Source organism: Triturus cristatus, chromosome 2_1 (genome assembly GCF_964204655.1).
Source record: "Triturus cristatus chromosome 2_1, aTriCri1.1, whole genome shotgun sequence".
Classification (NCBI taxonomy): Eukaryota; Metazoa; Chordata; class Amphibia; order Caudata; family Salamandridae; genus Triturus; species Triturus cristatus.
This window is the reverse complement of record NC_140581.1, coordinates 649,039,560-649,064,261: the sequence shown is the minus strand read 5'-3', so window position 1 is coordinate 649,064,261 and position 24,702 is coordinate 649,039,560. Positions and strand designations below refer to the sequence as shown.

Sequence of the window (24,702 nt, the reverse complement as noted above, 5' to 3'; positions counted from 1 at the left end):
CTCACATCACCGTCTGCACCGGTACCCGTACTGCTCAAGTATCACCCCACGTGCCTCTGTTTCTGCTCCTCCTCCATCTTGTCAGAGCCTCTGCCGAGGCTGGAAACCTGTGAGGCGTCGGCAGCATTGAAGGGGCACCGGTGAGTGAGCACGGATGTATGGTGTTAGGAGGAGGGAGGCTGCACACTCCCCGGACCACTCATATTCTTTGAAAGCTTATGTTTCTATTTGAGACCGAAACCACTACTCAATAGAAGTCATTTTACTGCCTGAAATGTATTATTTACTAGAATATAAACTTTCACAATTGTTGGATGTTTACCAATATATTCACCCGTAGGTTTCCTCTCTCTCAGTACTCTCTTTGGAGGCCATGACCACATGACTCTCTAATGTCTCTTGATGCAACCTCTTCTGGCGTTTCAACTCCGCCAGAGGGCGTGGAACAACGGGCGAAAGGCAGGAAGCCAAATGTTCCAGGTAGCCTCATGTTACTTGTTGCATGGCCATCACTCCCCTAATAGGGATAGTTCCACCTCTCACAAACAGGTATAACCATATAGGCACAGGCATTGTCACATGTGGCGCATGTAGCCTCATTTGCTCAGATATAGCTTTTTGTGCTCACGTATAACTCTATATGCTCGATGCAGGACCATGCCCACAGTTGACAAGATCAGGAAGCAGAGAGGGATTAAACTGCCGCACTACTTGGCACAAGCTACTGATTGACAGCATCATCATACTTGGAGTCATTGCAATTTGCAACTTACTCAACCTTTCACGAAAGCAAAGCATAGTTATTCCTCCAGTTATTGGCTTACGCTTATAGTAATAATGATTTCTGGGGTTTTCCTTTTCCTTTTCTTGTATACAGAAGCAACTCGTTTTTAGGTGCAAAGAACTTTTGTTTATACTTTAGTTTAGTTTATACTTATATGTGTATGTGCTTTGTGAGCTCTGGAGATCGACCCTAGGACTTGTCTGCTTCAGTGTAGGGATTTTTTTTCTGTTCATCTGTCTTGATGGAAAACGACCAGTAGAGGTCAGTAAAATACCAGAATTGCTTTCTGCTGAGGGACTTTTTGTTTTTTTAATTTTTCTGGCAACTCCCTCTATTTAACTTTCTTGATAGAAAACGATCAGCAGAGGTCAGTAAAATACCAGAATCACTTTAGCATTCTCTAGATTCCAGTCCATAGAAATTGTCTTCCATGAGCACCCATAGACAATAATATTTTTTCAAATCTTGTATTTTCAGTGATATGACCATCAAAGGCCCTGATTTTATATTAAAAACAGGGGGGCGTGGCCATGCTGTGTAGCGAGATGGCCGCTTAATCCAAAAGCTCCGTCTTCACTGTCTCCCCCATGTCTATTTGGCCCATATGTTTGCCACCCAAGACGAGGAAAGCTGATCGGAGAGTGTGCGGAACCCCACCCAGGCACTCCCCTGTCCGGCGGCCACCTGTAGCCGGAGTTACGAGCCCTGGTAATCTGTGGCCTGCACCCCCATACGAGCCGGGACCTGGCGTGCCGGCTGAAGCTGAGGAAAGAGCGGGGAGGAGCGGCCATAACCTACTGCGAGCCTGGGGCCTTGGTCTGCCCACTTGGCAGTGACGGCACTGAGACTTGTAGCACCCGGTGGATGCACAATGCACCTCGGCGGCATACAAAGTGGCAGGGACAGCGTCACAAGAGCAACCTCATCGGTGCCAGATCGCCGGGTGGACAGGGAAAGAGATCTGTAAAGTGCTGCGGCGGTGCGTGATCCTCCAACACGACCCTGAAGAGGCGGTGAGGAGGGGCTGGGGGTCGGTGTTGGGGAACGGCACTTCCCCTTCCTCTTTTCCTGACTTCTCTGCTTCCATTCACATCAGGGTGACGGAGGAACAGGTAAAGGACTTTCCTCCCCCCGATGTGACGGTGCCCGGTGGTGCAAGACCGAGTTCATAGCGGCTGAGAGGCCCTGGCAGACGATCCAGGGAGGCTAGAGCCCTGCCGAGTGGCTCAGAAAACTAGCCTCTGGGGATGTGGGACCACAACACCCTAGGACCACGTGCATCTGCTCTGAGGGTCCACACACGCTGTCTGAGACTGTCCACTAACCCAGAGAGCGCACGCTCGAGGGGCAGCGACTCATGCCCTCCCCTTCTCTTGCTCCTTCACTCCGTAGCCTTGTTCGCTCGAGCACGTGCCGTTTGTGGGTAACAGCTCGACTTCACACCATACCGCACATCAGGAGATCGGAGAGGAAAAGGGACTAAGCCGCCACGTCCTCGGCTCACTGGGAAGCGAATATGAAGAAGACCAAGATAACAGGTGCGGAGGGCCCCAAAACTGTCCAAACAAACAAATTAGACCGTTATGCCTTCCCAAAAGACACGCTGCAAGACTTGCACACCAGGGGCAAATCCGTAGGTGAACCAGGGGGGACAGCCAGGAGTTTACATTGAAAGACGTTATGGAGGCGATAACTGGGGTCAAGACCTTGTTGGAGCATAAGATGGACTCAATCTCGATAGAAGTGAATCTCATCCAAGCTGACCTCACCAAAATCAATGAGCAAGGTAAACAGGTGGAGATTACCACAGCGAGCCTAGTGGATGATGTCACGCAACTCCACGAAACATTCATGACTTACAAACATTTCGGAAGTTTGCTGAGCACAAGCTGGAGGATTATGAAGGGCGCCTCCTGAGTAACAACATACGTATACTGGGGGCGCCGGAAAGAGCAGATGGGCAAGCACCGGATCTCTTTGTAGAGGATCTTATCCTGAATTATCTGCAGCCTAAAGGCCTCAGCAAATTCTTTGTCGTAGAATGGGAACACAGGATACAGGGAGGTTGGCCAAAGCTAGGGGCTGCTTCACGCCCAATTCTCGCCAGAGTGCTGAATTTCAGGGACAGAGATGTGATCCTCCTAAACGGCAGAACGGCTCCCCCACTTCGCTATGATAATGCCAAAATCACCTTTTTTCTGGACTTCACACACGAGGTGCAGAGCAGATCATTTCTGATGGTCAAAAAGAAACTCAGAGAGAGGGTGTTAAAATATGCGATGCTCTTCCCGGCACGACTTCAAGTGGAGGCAGGGGGACGGGATTGGTTCTTTGAACAACCAGATGCAGCTTCCGAATGGCTTGAGAACCGGACAGACCAAGGCTCTAACCATCACAATTATGGTGACATGTCGTACACTCAGCAAAAAGGATGGGGGGGGGCCTGGACGGACGACGGATCCACTTTCGTCTGTTCTGAGTCCTCACCTGTGTGGGAAAACTCCTGGGACCAATAATTGCCTGGATCTGATGAGTCTTCTCCCAGTGACTAAAACTCAGACCAGTGGGGTATGACTTTCTTGGCTATTACACAGCAGAGACCGGGAAGGGGGGGCAGGGGGGTGGGGTGTTGCACCCCTTATCTTTCTTCTTTTAGTTCACTAGATGGGCGACAGGCACTCTGCAAGTTCTAAATGGGCAGTTCTACGCCCAGAGTGCAGGGGAGCAGGGTGGGGGTTGTTGGGTTCGGGGTTTGCAGTTGTTTATTGTTATGGTTTTAGCATCGACAAGACTAGTTGGCATTGATGCAGAGGACACAAAGACCTATTCTAGTCTGAATGAGTGCACAGTGGGCCGAAAGTGTTAAAATACTGAGCTGGAATGTCAACCGGCTCAGGGATAAGGTCAAACGTAGCGTCGTCTTACAATATATTAACCGGCTGGCCCCTGACGTTATCATGCTTCAGGAAACTCACTTGGTAGGAAACCACTGTAAGGCAGTACATAGATGGGGATGGAAAATGGTGGTACATGCAGGTTTCACAACCAGCTCACGAGGTATTGGCATTATGATGAGAAACTCCTTCCCCCTCGCCCTGAGTTCCACATGGACAGATGACCGGGGCAGATATATAGGAGTCACGGGTCTGTGGGAAGGACATAGTATAACACTCATTTCAGTCTACATACCATCTGGCCTGCAAAATACCACATTTAAGGATTTGAGCACCATCTTACTCTCGCTCCCGGAGGGTCTTCTAGTAATTGGAGGGGTCTTCAATTCAGTGGTCTCGGGCACACTAGATCGCCACCCCACACGTGAAATAGGACCATCTTCTTGATGGCTATCTGACTTCCTTGAGGCTCTGGAGCTAGCTGATGGGTGGCGAACATACAACCCAGAAAAAGTCCAACACACTTTCCACTCTGGGGCCCACCACAGCCTCTCCCTCAAAAACGACATCCTGCTCCTCACTTCACAAATTGGCCACATCCACGAAATTAGACATCTAGCCAGGGGCATCTCCCATCATTCCCCGATGTGGGTACACATAGTCCTTAGCCAGGCATGGGTAGGGAAAATTGCCCCCATCAACCCGTGGTATCTCCGGGACCTTGTAATCCGTAAAGACCTTCTCAAAGCCATAGAAAATTACTTTCAAGAAAACGAGGGAACAGTAGACTCCTCGCAGACCCTCTGGGAAGCCTTTAAGTCGGTAATATGGGGACTAGCCCTGTCACTAATAGCTGGGATGAAGAAAGATAGACAGAAAGAAATCTCAGAAGCCGAGGCAGAGATCTACCGGCTAGAAAGGGAATTGGAAACTGAGATCACATCATAGAAACTACACGTACTCCCCCTCAAACAAGACGATTACAGAGCGCTGTCGACTGATAGGGCCAAAAGTCTGGGGAGGGAAAAACTGGGCAGAATTTACGACCTGGGAGTCGAAGCAGGGAAACAAATCGCCTGGCTCGATAAGAAGGAGTGGGTGAGTAGAGTGGTTCTGGAACTCAGGGCCACGTGTGGTATATCCATTAATGACCCACAAGAAAACGTAAATCAGTTTGCCAGTCACTTCAGTGTGGTGTACACAACCGTTGTACCCTATACTGAGGATGACTCTTGTGAGTTACTGCAAGACATAGTGCTCCCCACACTGAAGACCGTAACTTTTTAGACAGTGCTTTGACACCGGACGAAATAGCGCAGGCCATTAGATCGCTGCGTTCTGGGAAGGCCCTCGGTCCTAACGGTATACCGATTGAATTATACAAACTCAGGCACTTAAAAACCATGTTTGACGAGAGCAAGGAGCTGGGGATATTACCAATGGACCAAAGGGTGGCTACAATAGTCAGCATCCATAAGGAGGGTAAATCCAAGACTGACTGTGCCTCCTACAGGCCGATTTCCCTGCTGAACGCAGAACCCAAAATTCTGGCCAAGGACCTGGCCAATCGCTTAGTTATAATAATTGGGGGTCTTGTGCATCCTGACCAGTCCGGCTTCATGCCACACCGCAACACGGTGATGAACTTGCCCAGAGTCAATGGGGTTCTGGGGAGAATAGCCACGATTCAAGAATCAGCTATAATTGTGTCACTAGATGCGACCATGGATTAGATACCATTGAATGGCCATATCTCTTAGCAGTGCTTGCAAAAATGGGGTTTGGCCCAGGCTTTATTCAGTGGCTGCGCCTCCTGTACTCAGAGCCCATGGCGCAAGTCGTGGTCAATAATAAAAAGTCAGTTACATTCACTTTGAGTTGAGGAACCCGTCAGGGATGTCCTCTTTCCCCTCTTCTGTTTGCCCTAGCCTTGGAACCGCTGGGGGCATGGATTCGGAGGGACCCAGTAATACGAGATCTGCGTTGGTCCCCTGACTGGGAGGACCGTATTTCAGTATACGCAGATGACATTCTCTTGTACCTGGTCTCCCCCAGGAAGTCCCTGGTGGCGGTCAAAGACATCCTGGCAATATTTGGCAGATACTCTGTATTCTCCGTCACCTGGAATAAGTACCTCCTGTACGTCCTCCAAGGGAAACCCCCCTCTCGACCACCAGACTGCCCAATCCAAAGTAGCTCAGCGGGCTTTAAATATCTGGGAATCTTTATCTCCTCTGACCAAACGCTCCGTTTTAATCACAATCTTCTCCCGCCGCTACAGAGACTTTAACATGATATAGCAAGTTGGAAAACGCTTCCCCTTTTGCCATTGGGCAAAGCGGCTCTTTTTAAAATGATGTCTTTACCCCGGTTTTTATATGCCTTGCAGAAGTCACTAGACCCTATTCCGATGACATATTTTAGAGAAATTGAGGGCCTCCAGAGGGACCTGTTGTGGGACAGGAAGCCTCGCATTGCCTTGAACAAGCTCACGCTGAAATGGTGTGATGAGGGAATTGACCTCCCAGATATCAAGAAATACAACTGGGCGGCGCATCTTGCGGCCATCAATCATTGTACCTATGGCCGCCCTGATGAGCCAGGGTTTAACATGGATAGATGGCTCCTACCGGGAGGGAACTACAACAGAGCACTCTATTCCAAGCCGAACCGATACCCCTTGACGGGCCCCACTGGGCACTAGGTCCACATTTGGCATGCCGTCACGAAATCCTTAGGATGGGACTAAAACTCACATTGGCAACCCCCTTATGGGACTCTGAACAGCTGGGTAATCTATGGAAGTCTAAGGGATTCGATAGATGGAAACTCATTGGGATCTCGCAAATTAAAGATCTGTGGGAGAAGGGTGAAGTGAAGGCATTTGCTGCTTTACAGCAACAACATGAGTTAGTGGACTCAAAGCGCTTCCGATACTCACAGGTCCACCACGCACTGCAATCACACCTCCCTAAAGGCTCATCCCCCCCTAAATCCTCCCCGTTGGAAGATCCGTTGCTAGATGGCCACCTACCTGAAAAAAGATATCATTAAAATAAAATATAAGTAATTGATCAATAACATGGCAGACCCCCTCCAGCCCCTACCGGAGAAATGGGTGAGAGATGGCATCGAATTGGATGATGAAGAGTGGCAGGAGGCGCTATCTTCCCCAAGGGTGGTGGCAATCTCAGCTAGACTCAGACTAGTGCAACTCAAAATTCTCCACAGGGTGAATGTTACAAGGCTTTGTTTGGTACAAATGGGTAGAGCGGGGGGAGGAGAGTGTAGGCGGGGATGCAGCCAAGAGGGCACATTTATGTACATAATCTGGGAATGTGAACATGTACAATCCTATTGGCAGAAAAAAACAATGTTTTAAGTGAACTACTCACGCTAGTCCACCGCCCGAAGCGCGTAGCTGTCTTCTGAATATATGGGAACCTACTGATTTGAATAACTACCACACGCAGTGGGTTACGCTGTGATTAATGTTGGCAAAGGGGAATATTGCACAACTGTGGGGAGCGGCACAGCCTCCTTTGGTATAGCCCTGGGAATCAGATCTCAACTTGTGCATGTATAGGGAAAAGACTTTCTATACAGCCCAGGGTTGCCCACAAAAATGGTCCCGAATTTGGAGCTTGTGGAACTCCTATCGAGGAGATATCTGCACCCCCCAAGTAGCATTGAGCAGGATGATCCCACTATCCTGTAACCTGACTTTGTAATGTAATGTAGCAAAGAACTGTTACTCATTGTCTTCGTTAAATGAGAATGTACTGCTTCTTCTGTACTGCATATCTGATGTCGATGAACGTTAATAAAAAGAATTTAAAGAAAAAAACAGAGCTTTGCACTATACCATGTCCCCCTGAAAGGCAATATTTCTCTCCATGTGTTCCTATACCTGGCATGTCATGCAGTTTGGTGCTTACTTTCCCTCCACATTAAAGAACAGTAGATTTTTCATCCCCCAGGCTAATGTGCTGCATAGCTAAATACATATAAGGTCCCAAAACCGAGACCAATTGCATTGCAAATGCTTGTTGTTTTCTATGGGGAAGTGAGAACATGTACATGGGGTATAATCTGCCCTTATTTTGGAAATATTGAAATGGCTAAAAACCAATTGAGCAGTACATTTACAATGTAAATAGCTGTTAAAGATCGATACTGATTATCGATCTTGGACTTTTGTAGAGTTTTAATAAGCCTGACTATGTGCTGAAGAGAATCCTTGCTTCCTCTAGAGTGACGTTTATTCCAAACAAAAAATATTTTGCTAAGATTACCCTGAATTGCAAAAACAACAATTGATGGACAGAATGCAGAACAAAGTCATACATTCACCCCAGTACAGAGATCTGGGCCTAAATCCATCGTTTTTTTGCTCACCATGCCATTCCAGTTTGAACCCAGCCATATGCAAATCAGTCTTGACCCTGTGCCCCATGGGAACAGTCCAGCCCGAACTGCCAAGCCAGGTCCTCCCTGGACTGGAAACAAGCATCCTAGGACCGGTTTCGGGCTTTCAGCCCTCGTCAGCCAGGATAGCTTGATTCCAGTGGCATGGAGAGCAAGGGACTCACGTCTGAGCATACCCTTCCCACTCGGGGTGACAATTGCAAAAACAACAATTGATGGACAGAATGCAGAACAATGTCATACATTCACCCCAGTACAGAGATCTGGGCCTAAATCCATCGTTTTTTTGCTCACCATGCCATTCCAGTTTGAACCCAGCCATATGCAAATCAGTCTTGACCCTGTGCCCCATGGGAACAGTCCAGCCCGAACTGCCAAGCCAGGTCCTCCCTGGACTGGAAACAAGCATCCTAGGACCGGTTTCGGGCTTTCAGCCCTCGTCAGCCAGGATAGCTTGATTCCAGTGGCATGGAGAGCAAGGGACTCACGTCTGAGCATACCCTTCCCACTCGGGGTGACAATTGCAAAAACAACAATTGATGGACAGAATGCAGAACAATGTCATACATTCACCCCAGTACAGAGATCTGGGCCTAAATCCATCGTTTTTTTGCTCACCATGCCATTCCAGTTTGAACCCAGCCATATGCAAATCAGTCTTGACCCTGTGCCCCATGGGAACAGTCCAGCCCGAACTGCCAAGCCAGGTCCTCCCTGGACTGGAAACAAGCATCCTAGGACCGGTTTCGGGCTTTCAGCCCTCGTCAGCCATCATTTGTTTGTTGTAACGCTTTTCGCCCTAAGTGGGATGGGTATTCCCAGACGTGGGACCCATGCTCACTACGCCACTGGAGTCAAGCTATCCTGGCTGATGACGGCTGATAGCCAGAAACCGGTCCTAGGATGCTTGATTCCGGTCCAGGGAAGACATGGCATGGCAGTTCGGGCTGGACTGTTCCCATGAGGCACAGGGTCAAGACTGATTTGCATATGGGCATGTCTAAACTGGGGTGGTGTAGTGGGCAAAAGAACGATGGATTTAACCCAGATCTCTTGACTGGGGGAGAATGTCTGCATTGTCAGCATTCCGTCCATCATTTGTTTGTTGTAACGCTTTTCGCCCTAAGTGGGATGGGTATTCCCAGACGTGGGACCCATGCTCACTACGCCACTGGAGTCAAGCTATCCTGGCTGATGACGGCTGATAGCCAGAAACCGGTCCTAGGATGCTTGATTCCGGTCCAGGGAAGACATGGCTTGGCAGTTCGGGCTGGACTGTTCCCATGAGGCACAGGGTCAAGACTGATTTGCATATGGGCATGTCTAAACTGGGGTGGTGTAGTGGGCAAAAGAACGATGGATTTAACCCAGATCTCTTGACTGGGGGAGAATGTCTGCATTGTCAGCATTCCGTCCATCATTTGTTTGTTGTAAGATTACCCTGAAGTCATTAATAATTTTCTTCCCTTTGGTATACCCACACACTTGGATTGATCCAGGATTGTGCAGGAGACACTCACTATAGCATGATGTACTTGTCTTTTGTCTTCTTTTTAGTGCACATTATATTGTGACATCATATGGTTCTCTGGGGTGTATGTACAAGATATGCAGCTAAATAATGCTAACGCTAGTTAGCGGCAGTTTTCTTAACGTGGCCTATCACTAAAAACTATCGCCCTGTTAGCCATGTATTTACAATATGTCGCTACATGGCGATAGTTTCAAGCAGCTGCGGTGAAAACTTCCGGTAACACAAGCGTGTAGGTGATACAAATTCTGACGTTAGTTGGCGAAAACTTATGAATGGCCCATTAGCGGCAAGAAACTCACATTAGTCAGCCCAATGTGACTTTTTTTGCCTCTACAGGCAAAAATAGCCCATAAGTCTACCTCCAATATAAAATTGGAAATAAAACCAATGGAATGCAGAATGGAGCAGCCAGGGCTAAGTGCAGCACAGATAAACACCCCCATAAGCCCTCCATCAGCCAAGAGTCCCATTGGAAGAGGAAATTCAGGGCTACATCTATAAAAAAGAGGCACATCACTGTGCCAAACCACTGATGCATCGCTTTTCATTGCACACTCCTTGCAACACCATGGCATCCAAAACTTTGAAAGAACGGACAGACCCTGGGGCCCAGAGACCTCGCTGGGGCTGCGTCTGGGACCCGGAGTGGGATGCAGAGGTTCTGTGGAGTCGCTGGCTGTGGCAGAAGAGATTGAGGTGTGGCGATCACCCTTAACTGGTGGTGACATCTGGCAGGTCGCATGTAGACACGTTGGTGACCTGTGTGAGAAGAACGCCTTGCACCCCTTGGAGCTGTGAATGGTAGACGTGCTCCTGTGCACCTGCGAAGGGAGGTCTGCATCGCATACTACGATCCACCACTATCCCGGGGTGCATGGGGGAGATTATCAATGGTGTGCTGTGCCTCTCTGCATCACAAGCCATAGGATGTTGTGCTGGCCGGACGCTGTGGAGGGTAAGGCCCCTGAGCTGTGCCAATCTTGTGTGGCGGGAGCGCTGTAACTTTGCACCTAAGCGGGCTCTGTTGCCACACATGCATCAGGAGGTTCCCCAGCGGACCTGGCGGTGTCTGAGAATGGCCATTGGTAGCAGTGGGTGCCAGGGACACAGGGGCCTGTTCTGGCCCAGACCCTTGGGTATGCAGCTTGAGCCACTGTTACCCGCTAGGGTACTGGGGAACACAGAATCCGGTTGCCACTGTCAGATCTGTTAGTTTGCTTATGGGTGTATGGAGGACTAACCCTTAGTGCACTTCCTCTTTCCACAGTGCTGCGCCGTCTGGTTGCTGCCGTCCCCATCTGCTGCTGCTGGTTCCTCTGACACAAAGGTCAGGTGTTTGAGTCCCTCCTCCAACCACAGGCTCCTGACTGCGCCTCATCCCTGGTGGTCCAGTGGTAGAGCATCACTGCTTTGCAGCTTGACTGCCCTCCTGTCCCTCTCGTGTGCTGTTACTGTTTGTATTTTTGCTCTTCTCTGTTGCTTTCCTACCTCTTTCTTAAATTTTTTATCTTTGCTGTGTTTAGCTTTGTTTTTCCTGTCCTTTTTTGCAGTTCCTTTTTCCCTATCCTCTCCCTCATTGTTGATGAGATCACCCATGTCTCCGCCTCGTCCAGTGTCTTTTTTCTTTTTTCCCGCCTCACAGCTGTCTAGACCCCCTGCAGCACTACTTAATGGCGGACGCTGTGCTGCCATGCGCCATGGGCATGCCACTGGTATGCCGATGGGAATCTAAAGGCAAGCCCGTCTATGTCCGTCTGGCTCTTTACCATGCCCAACACCAGGGACCCTGCCACTCGGACACTCCACCGATACGAGGCCGGCACTCTCCTTGCCCTCAACCCTGGACACCACGCCTCCTGCTATCTAGCATCACCGAGGAACACCCTTGCACCCTGCTCCTGTCAAAACTGCAAACGGACCTTCTGCCATATCAGCACACCAGCGCCTTTTGCCGCCCAGTCGACCAACAGCGCTCTTGACCGGCTCAACTTCAACCTCCTCAATGTGCGGTCCCTCCACAAATACGCCACAGACATCTGGTACCTCCTCAATGTCACCTCTTCAGACATTGCCTTCTTCACGGAAACCTGGACCAAACGCTGCTCTGGACCGGACATCACCATCACCATCCCTGACAGCTACTAAATCACCCACAAGGACCACCCTGACCTTCCAGGAGGAGGCCTTGCCATCATCTATAAAAACATAATCCAACTGACCACGCACTCTAATGACCCAACAGTGACCATGGAACACCTCCGCTTTCAGATCAGGACCAACCCGAACACCATCTTTTGTGGCACCCTCATCTACAGGCCCCCTGAGCCATGGACCCCTATTCACTGATGCAATTGTAGACCTCATTGCACCCCAGGTTCTCCCATCCACCGACTACATCCTACTCAGAGTCCTCAAGTTCCACCTGGACAACCACAGTGACCAGAACACCACTCCCCTCATGGGGCACCTCGCCAACATTGTACTCAAGCAGCTAGTCACCGCGCCAACCCATATAGCCGACACATGCTCAAGCACGTCTTCTCCACCAGAGGGAAGTTTAACTAAAGCCACATTACCGGACTCTCCTGGACTGACCATCAGTGTATACTTCATGTCTTCACCAAGCCCACCGTACACCACCACCATCATCACCCTTCCCCTCACTGCTGGATCAAGGCCACCAAAGAACTTCTAATCAACTCCCTCAGCACCATCACTCCGCCAACATTTACAGATGACAACACCACAGCTTGCAACTTCCGCCTATGGATCTCAGCTGCGCCGACACTATGGCACCCCTGAAGAAAAGACCAGGCAAACAACACTCTAAAAAGGCCAACTGGTTCACTCCCACCCTCCACTAGTCCAGGTGCACCTGCAGACGTCTCGAGAAGTGATAGAGCCACAACATAAATCAACTCCGCAACACAGTCACCCTTGCACCATGGCACAAGAGTACCTGCGTTGGCACAAGACAGCCATTGCATGCCAGCGTAGGGGAAAAAGACAGGGGGGCTTATTCATGAGCGCCTTCTGAAAGTTTCACCCTGCCAGTGCGTCATTTTCTTGACGTACTTGTAGCGTGATACTTGCACCATGTTGTGCCGTATTTGCAAAATGAAGCATCTAGGCATATGCGTGACCTTGTGAAGCCCTGTGCCACATTATACTTGCATCAGGTATGATGTATGCAGGGTGGGCGTTGCTACACTACAAAGCCTCATAGGAGTGGTACAGTGAAATCCATCAGATTTCACTGCAACAATTTTAGGATGCCACTGCGTCAGTACCTTATGCCTGTCTCATGTCAGGCATAAGGGTGACACAGTGTCACAGGGATAGGCTGGCCCCATGCATTGCTGGAATTGCATCATGCTTATGACACAACTGCAACAATGAGTGAATTTAACGCTCACATACATCAGGGATGGGCTGCCCCCATGCATTGCTGGAGTGGCATCATGTTTGTGACACAACTGCAGCAATACATGAATTTAAAACTGACAGATACATCAGGATTCCAGACCCATCTGTCAATAATTGCGACATGGAGCGCAATACAGTGAATACATTGCATCCATGGTGTTGCAACGAGGGCAAAGTGAAAAGTGTTGCAACGCTGTCTTGTCACAGCGATGCAACACTTTTCTTGAATGAGGCCCAGGAATGCGTCCTATCTTATTGATGGTGTGCATTCCTGCCCTGTAGTTTTGTCGCAGTGCAGCGCAGCAACAATCCTTGCAGCGCTGTCCAGCAGCGAAACCTTCTGATATGAGGCCCCAAGTGTTTGCACCATTTTTAAGACCATCTATTTTCTGGTCTTAAAAAACTGCCTCTAACTGCAGTTAGAGGCTGTTTTTTTGGTTTTGCACCATACAAGAAATTTCTTGTAAATATCGCGAAGTGGGTTAGCAGCAGTTTTTGCCCTGGAACGCCTACCTTGCATCTCATTTTCATTAAGTCCCTGTAACAGAAGTGGCGATCTTAAAAATGCACGTTTTCACCAGAAAAAAAGCCGCCTTAACACCAAAAAATTAACGTTATGGAGGCGCTCTTGTACATATGCCCCCCTCTCTTTACTCAGGTGATCTATTCAAAAAGAGATGAAAGACGCTCACAAGTGTACTCCTGTATGACCATATAGATCTCACGCACGCTTTGGGACTTTCTGAGTTTTCTCTTCATCTTATCTTAATTCGTTTTTTTGGTGTTTCTTAACCCTGGAATGTGCGTACATTTTAGATCTATTACAGTATCTGTTTCAGTCATCCATTACGTATGTTGCATATTCTTTATGGATGCTGTCCATACGTGTGCTTTGAGTGCTCCTAAAAGACACTTGTTTCTTTTTAAACTTACTGGTTTATTTTAATGTTATATTTGGTCTAACCTGCCAGCTCCTCTAAAACTTTACTTTAGAGGATAGAGATTCATATGTACATTCTTTAAGGAGTTTGATAAGGAGCCTCTATTATTGTGTAAAGTGTGTTGTTTTGAAATTATCTTGTTTTGTAAACAGATCTCATTGTTGTGTTTTACAGAACTTTATAAGGTTTTATACATCTGTTTAGTCTTCCATATTTGCAACCCTGATGAAGCCTTCTTTAAGGTGAAACGAGTTGGCTATGCTAGTTCTGACAGAGAAGGAAATAAGAGAAAACTCAATAAAGAAAAGCAACTAGCCTGACAATCAGGACCTGCGTTTTCTATTAACTTTGTTTCTTGAGTTCATTACATTCATGAATTGTTTAGGTTTGCCTCTCTATTTCTATATATTCCATGCCCACAGTTTTAGCCTCAAGTGTTCAGGATTCTCATTATGTGCTCAGTATTCCTTCATATTAGGCCTGGGTGGTAAATTCCGTTCCGCTTGCGGAATTTGGGTAATTTCGCATTCCGCAGAGAACGCGGATTTGCCAAAAATTCTGCGATCCGCGGCTTCGCGGAATATTTTGCTTGTTCGCGGTTTTAAAATGTGAGTTCGCAAGATATTTCTCCCCGAGCAGGCAAACAGCATTCACGAACAAAAAAAAAGCACCATGAACGGGCAGAACAAACAATTCCGCATGTTCGCTGAACTTTTGTGTGCTCACGGAGATTTTTTACCATTTCGCGGAGCTTTGCGTAGCGCAACTACTCAAATTACGCCCACCCCTACCTCATCTGCAGCGGTTTAGCGCTATAAGCAAAATTGTGCCAATATGCTCACTATGCTCATTTAAACTCTATTGTGCTGTATGCAGTCGTCTCTGTTAAATCCACGTATGTTCCTGTTTATCTTCATGTGCTCGGGTATCACCCTATATGTTCATGCATAGACCTATTTCTGCAAGGCGCCATATATGTGCAGGTAAAACTCCATATACCCAGGCACATGTTTATAGGCTTCGGCTTGGCTCGAACTGTTTCTGTATCCCACGTGCAATGCATATCAAATGCATACAATTCCATATGCGAACATATAGCCTTCTATGCTAATGTGTGGCTACAGATTTCTCAGTGCAGTCTTATGTGATTATGCATTTCACTATATGTTTATCTTTAGCCCCATATAATAAGTAGTTTCTCACATACGCAGGTAGATAACATATTCCAAGGTTCATCCTCATATGCTCAGATATATTGAAGTTGTGGAACCTTACCTATTTCAAAGAATGTAATTTCGGAATGACACATTCGGACAGTGAGATATATTAACTTAGACATACTGGTGTTTTATGCAGCCACATTGGATACATTTGGACCAGGAGAGAGAGTTGCTTACTTATTGCCTAATTCATGATGTGTTGGAGGTAGTGTGAAATAAAACCTAAAGGATATTTCACTGTGTAAGCCTTGCTATTTTCCCCCTGAATAAGCCTAAAGGGGATCAACAGCAACTCACAAGTTATCGCCATTTTGATACTCCAGCTTTCTCGTGTTTAGCTCTACCTCGTGTTCCCCTACTTGCCAAATCCCATTTACATCCATCCAACCCTTTCTTGTCTACTTCTCCCCTGTTTTCAAAGCTATTTTCACTTTTTATTTACCTTTGACTGTACCTACACTTTTATTTATCTTTTGTCTTCCCTGCTTTTATGCTTTTGTACCAATCTTTTTTCTCTTAGCTAAGTCAGGGGCAGGCAGTGCCACTATGCACTCTTGAACCTCCGGTGGCTGATTGCAGTGCAAGGACGTAAAGCCCCACCACAATTTCAGCAAGCTGGAGATACCATCACTAATCTTTTACATGAAGTGCCATCTTACCCTCCTGCTGGCCGGGTCGTTATGGGCTACAGACAGGTGGAGAGCAAGCAGCAGAGGTGAGACTGCAGAGCAACATGCACCTTCACACCAGGGGCTCGCGTATCCAGCAGCAGGTGAGGCACTGCTGGACAAACGTCATTAATCCAGAAGAAGGCCTGCTCAAAATGCTTGCCATCGAGGTGGCAGAGCATAATGAAGGATGCTCAAAATTCTCAAATGTTATCTTTATAACTTTCCAGGAGGCACTTTTTACATCACATATAAGTTTATGGGAGCATACTTCAGGGTCCTGTGTTTAACATATTGCATCAACCTAATTGTGTGTGGCTTTCTTAGAAAAAGAAGTAGCCAACATCATACTGGTTAACTGTCCCAGAATTAGCACAACCTTCAGTCATTAGTTCAGTAGAGGATCATTTAGCATGCTGATAGAGTCCCTGTGAAAGCCTTCTTAAGAGTGGAACTCCACCTACTACACGCAGAAATGCCTGTTTGAGCAGTACAGTCCTAGCAATGATTACATACTACAAACAAGAGGGGATGCCACAGCCAAAGCCATGAAAATGTCAGTGGACAAATTGGGTCTAGGGGAGTGCCTGGTCCCAAAGCTAGTGCTAGCAGAGTCCTCCTGCATAGCTTCTTTCTATGCGATGACTACAACGCTAGGAACAGTGGTAAAGGGAATAGATGGCAATCATAACAAGCATTTGCAATGCAATCGGTCTCTCCTTTGGGACCTTATATGTATTCAGCTATGCAGCACATTAGTCTGGGTGCTGAAACATCTACTGTTCTTTAACATGGAGGCAACGTAAGCACCAAACTGTGGAACACACCAGGTATAGGAACACATGGAGAGAAATACTGCCTATCAGCGGGAAATTGTATTGTTCAAAGCTCTGTTTTTAATATAAAATCAGCCCCTTCGCTGGTCATATCATTGAAAATACAAGCTTTGAAAATAATAATATTGTCTATAGCTGCTTGTTGAATACAAGTTTCAATGGCCTGGAATCCAGAGAATGGTAAAGTGATTCTGGTATTATACTGATCTCTGCTGGTCATTTTCTATCAAGAAAGTTAAATAGAGACAGCTGCCAGAAAAAGAAAAATATAAAGTCCCTAAATAGAAACCAATTCTGGTATTTTACTGAACTCTACTGGTCATTTTCTATCAAGACACTCAAAAAGAGGCAGTTGAACAGAAAAAAAAACCCTAACCAAAGGCGGAAGCAGACAAGTCCTAGGGCTGATCTCCAGATCCCACAAAGTACATACAACAGATCTTCCAGACAAGTCTAGGCTCGACCTAAAAATGGCAATAGATGGTAATTTATTAGAACAAACGGCGCTTCATATTACACCTATCGGGATATTCAGAGAGAGCTAAGGTGCATGAGGTTGGTGGTAGGTAACTTTATCTCCATATGTGAGAACCATGGATGCAGTGTGAATAAGGAGGCAACTAGTTAGAACCACCTTCTTAGTGAGATTTTAAAGGTACTTTAAAGGTACTTTAAACTAAAGTACTCCTCCTACCTTAACATAGCTCATGCAGGATTTGTGTGGGTATGCAAGAGAGAGGAAGCAAGTGAAATATGTATTTGACTTTATGTTTCGAAGTGTGAACATTCAACTGAGCTTTTTTAATGTGTGCTTTATGAAATTATGTCTGGTTGTACCACTGTTAGGAAGGTATTTGTGGGTGTATGCATTTTAGGAATGTGGACCAGAATGTGTGCGTTCACAATATATGTATGACTTTTAGGAACCCATACATGCCATTGTCTGTACATAATAGGTGTTAAATGTGGGCGGTGCAGATTTGACAAAGTTGATAGGATTCTAGATCCAAACAAATGAGGGAGTTGATACATAACTGACATCACTTAGGGCACACATGTGAGGAAGGAATTGCTGGACACAGGTTAGAGTAGGCTTTATACCCATCAGTTAATGGGTAGTAGGAGCATAAATGGGATTTCGGGCGGTGCTTCTGCAGGTGACATAGTGTTAGGTTCACCTAGTTGGGGCCCTGGAATGCAAATGATGAGAGGTATATGAACACAGGTGAAGTAGTAGGTGCAAATGGTTTGGAGAGATTGATGCATGCTGTTTTAGGGCTATATACTCACATGTAAGAAGGGGTAAAATCCAAAACATTAGAGGAATTTAGATGTACAGAGATGAAATGGAATACAGGTGAGTGGGGTTATGTGCACACTTGGTGACCCTGGAAACTTGAAGCTGTCCCGCCTAACACGAGTAGCTGGAGTAGTGGGTTACTTCTTTTCAAATAGGTGTGAGAGACATACTGCACACAACTGAAAGCGATATAGACGCACAAAAGTGAAAGGTTCCATTATGCACCAAGATGATAGGTTATATGTAGAAGCAGGGGATATTATTGTTTGCATACAGTTAAAAGTGGTAAGATGTGCATATGGGAGTTGTGTCTAGCTGCATACAGGCAAGTTATGGATAGGTGCCTACAGGTGATAGGATCCTGTACTCACACACATACATACACACACACAGGGGATATACCCAAAATATGCACACAGGTGACGTGACTTGGTGAAGAAACTGAATTTATACATATATAATTTTCCCAAATGCCCAACAGATGGTACACACCCTCCTCCTACAGAATAACAAATCCTAGACTCTACATCCAGAAAGACAATGACCTACTCTTAAATGTAAATGTAAAATATAGTCTCCATTGAACCATCTTCTACAGAACTATCCATCTGGCTTCAGGTCACTTTACAGCATGAAGTCAGCTACTCCTTAAGATGTAAACAATTCCTGTTTGCCAGGGAGAGAAACATCCCCTGTATCCTGATTCTTCTTGAATTTTCTACAGCTTTCAGAACAAATGAGCATCAAACACTGATTGAGACCATACAACCATGAACAGAGTGAGTTTCAAACACTGATTGAGACACTACAAGCATGCACAGGCTTCTCCAAAACAGTTCTGCAGTGGTTTACTTCTAACTTTGTCAACAGTTCAAGCAAGTAGGAACTACAAGATCTCAGAAACTCTTATCTCCTTGAGTACACCAACTATTCACCCCCTCTAACATAAACATTAGTCCCTACATAGATCTTAGACCCGACATCCTTGGCATTGTTCCCCCTAATCCTTTGCCTTCGAATGTCCTGTTTTTGCTGCCTTTAGGTGCAATTTACCACTGCGAACCAGTGCTAAAGTGCTTGTGCTCTTGGCTTAAAATGTTGTCACATTGGCTCATATCCAACTGGCATATTTAATTTACATATAAGTTCCTAATAAAGTGCACTACATGTGCCTAAGGCTTATGTGTAGCCCCTAGCGCATTTAATGGGCAGCGCATTCAATGTACTAGGGTGCACTTTCCCTGTTTGTATCTGGTGCACCTGTTTAAATGTGTGCCGTAAGATAAATAAGGAAAGTGTGTGATATGTGTAATAGGGCACTAGGACGCCACTCCTTCTTGGTGCCAGTGTGCTTACCAGCATGTTGAAGAGCTATGTATCAATTTCTCTGACTGTGTCCTGAACTTCCAGCTAAGTTACATGCATACAACTCTCTGTGTAATGGATATATGTTCTTGGCACTGCCTTTTAGAGAATCAGCCTGTACGGTACAGGAAATAGTAAACTTAAGTGAGCTTTAGTAACCTTTAATGGGGATATTAGAGAACTAGTTAGTCTTGCTCTTGTTCTGGATCATTCATGCGTTGTATTAGTGATTTAGAAACGTTTGGTTCTTAAGGACATAAACTGAGAAGCCTACCAGTCTTCAATTTACAGTTCAAACTTAGGGAGCCTTCCCCAGGATATAAGCTGGGTTTTATTTGGAAATAAAATCTGCTGACCCCATATAAATGATTGCTTTATTTTGACTTTTGTTGTCCGGACTTGGTATGAGCGGAGCAAGTTCTTAAAACATGTTCTATGCTGCATTACACTATTATTAGCTCTTTTCCTCCATATCACATTGATTAATTAAACTTTGCAATAGACATACTTCGAGCTGACACCAGAGCATCACTTGTCATTGTGTTTCTCTCTGTGTCTTTGATTCTCATGCCCCGGAGTGTTACCACCAGTAATTGCTTTTACCACCCATAGATTGTGATGGAATCTCAGACTTATTAAATGTAGCAATCCTGGGATTGCGTCAAAATTGTATGCCTTCCCAGCAGAGACGTAACGAGGAAAAATATCTTTATTACTCCTCATTTTTCCTTTTTGTGCATTCCTGTTGCTGCAGGTATGCACATTTGAATAGCAAACATGTTTCCATATAGAAAATACATTTTTGTCCATCGTAGAATCCTATTTACTAACTGTTTACAAAGAAAATGGGCCTATATGGAGGCCTTTTCATTTGCAAACCCAGAAACAGACTTCTTGCCTTCTGCAGGAGTAGTTTATACATGTATTTTAAGAGGATTGTGTATCCAGAATCAACTATAAATATATTTTCTTGTTTTCTTGCAACTATATATAATGAAAGAACAATGATTTGAGTAATGTCATGCATATAAGCATACATATGGGTATGTAGATTTACTATTCTAGCTCAACATCCACTTAGCTTGACATTATTGTGGAAGCAGATATCTTTCAGTCGATACTTACAAAGCTTTTCCAGGGTGAAAAATGGCATATTAAATGCTTGCAGGTGTTGCATCCTATTTGATTAGCTCATCATCTCTTCTCCTTCACAAACCCTGTACATTTTATTGAACAAATATTTGCTGCATTAGCAGAGTTTTTAAAGCATTTATGAACCTAACTGTTAGCAGATACTAATTCGGTGAATTATGATTTTGGGATCTTTATTTACCCACAAGGATGATTCACCCTCACCTGGCTGCATCCTTCATCTCGGGGTTCTCAGTCAATCACTGGGTTGCAATGAGAGTATTTTAATACTCTAACAGTCAAGAAAGCTAGTGAAGTGTCCAAACTAGTCATATGTTCCCTGATATTGAGTGGTATGTGGCTATAGCTTGCATATGTGTTCTTTCTTTGCCTTTGGCCCTAAGCTAACATATTTGTGTTCAGAAAGTACTGTTTATTGGTGGCCCTATTGTAAAATTAAAAACATGAGGACTGAGTGACTATTCCTGTATTTAATTTCTGTCAGCAAGTTCATTTGAATGCCATTAAAGGGTCAGAAACCTGTGTCAGGACATTAGGCCTTGGTGTTTCATATATTCATATATTCATATTAGTCAATTGCAAGATAGCAAAGAAAAAAGTGAATTCTCTTGCATCTGTAGACCAACTCGCTAGAGCGGTCGACCTCGAAGCTGGGGAAATTATGGTGGTGTTTCCAGTGCACTTCAACTCTGAAAATGTATAAATTCCTGTCCTTCAGCAGAGGTCATCTCTAGACTTTTCCAGGGAGAGGATATACTGAGAAAAAGCATGTGACTACTCACAAGCATCCTGACTTTCAACCAATGGGAGCAGATTCACTACCACGTATTATGCCACCAAACGGTGTAATATTACATTGAGTACAATAAGATATTTGTGATTGAAAGTTGAACTTATACGCCCTAATGACTTTGTTAAATAGGCCTTTTTAAAATATAATTTCTTAGCAATCGGAAGACAATGTGTGCTGATAAGATGAGAAGACATATTGGCTTTCAGATGGAAAAAAGACATGCCATAGGAGATTGTTCACATGGCTAGAATATAATATCAATTTTCATAATCCAGGTGGGGAAGTGTTATTTACTTGATAATGATATTATGACAGGCCGGAGTAGAAGTGAACAGATCATATACAAAATTTCCATGGGGTAGAAACAAGCAGAGTTAACTTTGTTGATATGTGTGAAAAGAGAAAGTGCTTATTGAACTAATCGACAGCCTTGTCGGAAATAGCCAATATCATTCACCGACGTTGTCGTTATTATGCTGTCAGCTGGTGTTCTTGGTACCATTTCTAAAACAAGAAATTTTGCAGCAGCTGGTAAGCCGCGGATTGACCTCTAATTTTCATTTTTTTTAAAGCGAGTACTGAAAGGTTCTCAAGTAACTGCCAAGCACTCATTACAAACTAGTTTCAGGTGTTTTTTGGTGCACAATGTGACCTGCTGTCTGTTTCAGACAATTGAATGTGTCCATACTTAAGAAGTTCGTCGAGCACCAGGACACTCTATGGGGCCGATTCACAGAACTAATCTGAGACAAAATCCTAAACTTACTACTTTTGGTGTTCACAGAAGGTATTTAGTAGTGGTAAAGTTAGGATTTTGCCTTAAGTTTAACTTAAGACAGACTTAAGAACAACTTAAGACAAACTTAGGACAGACTTAAGGCAGACTTAAGACAGACTTAAGACAAACTTAAGACAAACTTAGGACTTAAGAGAGACTTAAGAGAGACTTAAGACAGACAGTCTTAAGACAAAATCATAACTTTACTACTACTAAATGCCTTCTGTGAATACCAAAAGTAGTAAGTTTAGGATTTTGTCTCAGATTACTTCTGTGACTCGGGCCCTACATTTCCATGTTGACCTGTGTTCAAAATATTATCTGGTTAATTCTTCTTTTTTCTGCAGTAACTTATATTTCTGAAAATGCTGTGTGCTTGTACACTCTGTTTCATTTATAGTGTCCATACTCCAGAGTTGTTCAGTGTTTTTGCATGCTGGGTGGATGAGATATTCCTTCTGTCTTGTGGGGGCTGGTTTCTTTTCAGTCTTATGCTCAGTTCATTTTGGCATGTCAGTGCGAATGTTCTTTGAGGTCTCGGTGCAACTGAGATACGGTACTATGCATTTATTTGCGTGTGAAAATAGTTTTCTGTGTCCTAGCTTTTTTTGTCATATTGAGCCTCAACATTTTACATTCCATTGATGCTAGTGTACTTAATTTACATTTCAAATATCCCTTACACTTGGAATTGAGTTGGGAGTGTGTTATAGGTAGGTGGTGCCCATTTTTCAAAGTATGTTTGTGTACCCTTACATGAGGGATCACTAGGTGTCTGGCTTTCACTATTTCTATATTTGTCAGTACACGCCCTTGCATGAGGGATGGATATGGGTGTTAGTCCTATTTCTACTCTTTACACTGTAGACCAGTACATTGTGGGTGTCCTATGGGTACTAGTCCCATTTATGCAGATCGTTTTGCATACCCTTACTTGAGGGATATTTGGACTGTGTGCGAGTCACCCTGTGCTACACGTTTTGCTTGACGGTGTGTAAGTCACCCTGTGCTGCACGTTTTTTTTTACGGTGTGTAAGTCACCCTGTGCTACACATATTGGTTGACGATGTGTAAGTCACCCTGTGCTACACATTTGTTGCTTCATTTAGGTTAGGAGTGGCTGTATGGGTTAGTCACCCATTTTCACATGTTTTGTTCGCTGCCCTTACCTATGGAGTGGCTGTATGGGGTGTGTCACCCTTTTTCACAGTTTTTCCTTACCTTCCTTACACAAAGGATGTTGGTTTTGGGTGTGAGTGTCCCCTGTGGTTTCTGGGTATTTCGCTTACCTTTGTCCTACACCCACTGCTAGTTCATGTCGTGCTGTGTCATGCCTCCTCTCATGACTGTCTGGCCAGTGGGTGCAATTGGTGGTGGTCATAGGTGCAATCGTGTAATTCAGCCAACATGTTGTTTCTTCTGCCATATTTTATGCTATATTTTTTTAATTTATAGTCGAGGAGGATGTGTGATTTATTATTTTGTATATTTATTTATGCATTTTCTCATTGCTTGTGTATTTTTCTGCTTGTATATTTTTCAAATTAGGAAAAGCAACCCTGCAGTTGGAGTATGAGATGAGCAGCAGGCAGGCTTCTTCTGATGGGGCTGCTCTACATGAACCTATCAACCTACAACTAAGATTAAATAAACCTACTTAAAATGTATCTCGGCTACTGGACTTCATCATTACAGACTGGTTAAGAAATGTATGCATTGTAAAACTAAAGAGATAGTGACATCCCATGAACAAGCTATTGATGAATTTCATTCCCAGTGGGTGGAAGTTACCACCAAACTGCGGAGCTCACTGATATAGTGAGATTCCTTGAATGAGGCACCCACAATGAAGAGGGCTGTTCATGTTGCAGTAATCTACAAACAGGTGATGATCCAAATGAGGCTGAGGGTTCTAACACCATGTTCTACATCAAGAACTGTCTGAAAGTGATCCGCAGGTCCTGTCAGCTATGTATGTAGTCAAGCGTGCACATCGGGTCCCGGCAAAAATACTGGCCCGGCAGTTCTTGCTAAGGCCATTATTGCTAAACTCTTGAAGTGCAGTTTTTGCAACATCGGACTACAGGGAGTGAGAGATAAAAGTCCTATTACAATTAGAGGGTCTAATATCTCAGTTTTCCCCGAATTCACATTGATGGTCCAGCATCGTCGGGCATCGTTCTTGTCTGTCAAGAATAGGCTGATAGACATATTGATTCAATGCACATTCATGTTTCTGGCCCGCCTGTAGGTGATCGCAATGACAAATCAACTTTTTCACCAACTTAAAGGATGGCTCAGCTTAAAAAACAGAAGACGTAGGATAATACTCAAGCCGAGGTTAAGCAGGTCCAGGCGCCAATGTCACCGGCATTTCAGGTGTTCCACAGCCCAATGCTGTGAACTCCTAGGCAGTCTTTTCTCCCCGCTCAGGTGTGTGAGGACCAAAGAACAGCCATGGAAATGAATGCTTCTCTGCACATCACCATCCAAATTGCACCCAGAAGGACTTGGAGGACAACACCAAGGACACTGCCTGCACTACAGGGTTTACCATCATCCCTTTATTCAAGCCACAGACAG

The 24,702-nt window shown here is 45.2% G+C and overlaps 1 long non-coding RNA gene across 2 annotated transcripts; it reads left to right on the top strand.

The window, feature by feature from the left end:
* On the top strand, positions 1 to 23,786 carry LOC146865714 (uncharacterized). Of its 2 annotated transcripts, none has more exons than XR_014976681.1 (3): positions 1 to 140; positions 15,748 to 15,942; positions 23,668 to 23,786. It is a non-coding gene; the product is annotated as an uncharacterized LOC146865714 (long non-coding RNA). The 2 variants fall into 2 exon arrangements; XR_014976682.1 differs by having other exon boundaries at positions 15,748 to 15,999.
* The last annotated feature ends 916 nt before the right edge of the window (positions 23,787 to 24,702 follow it).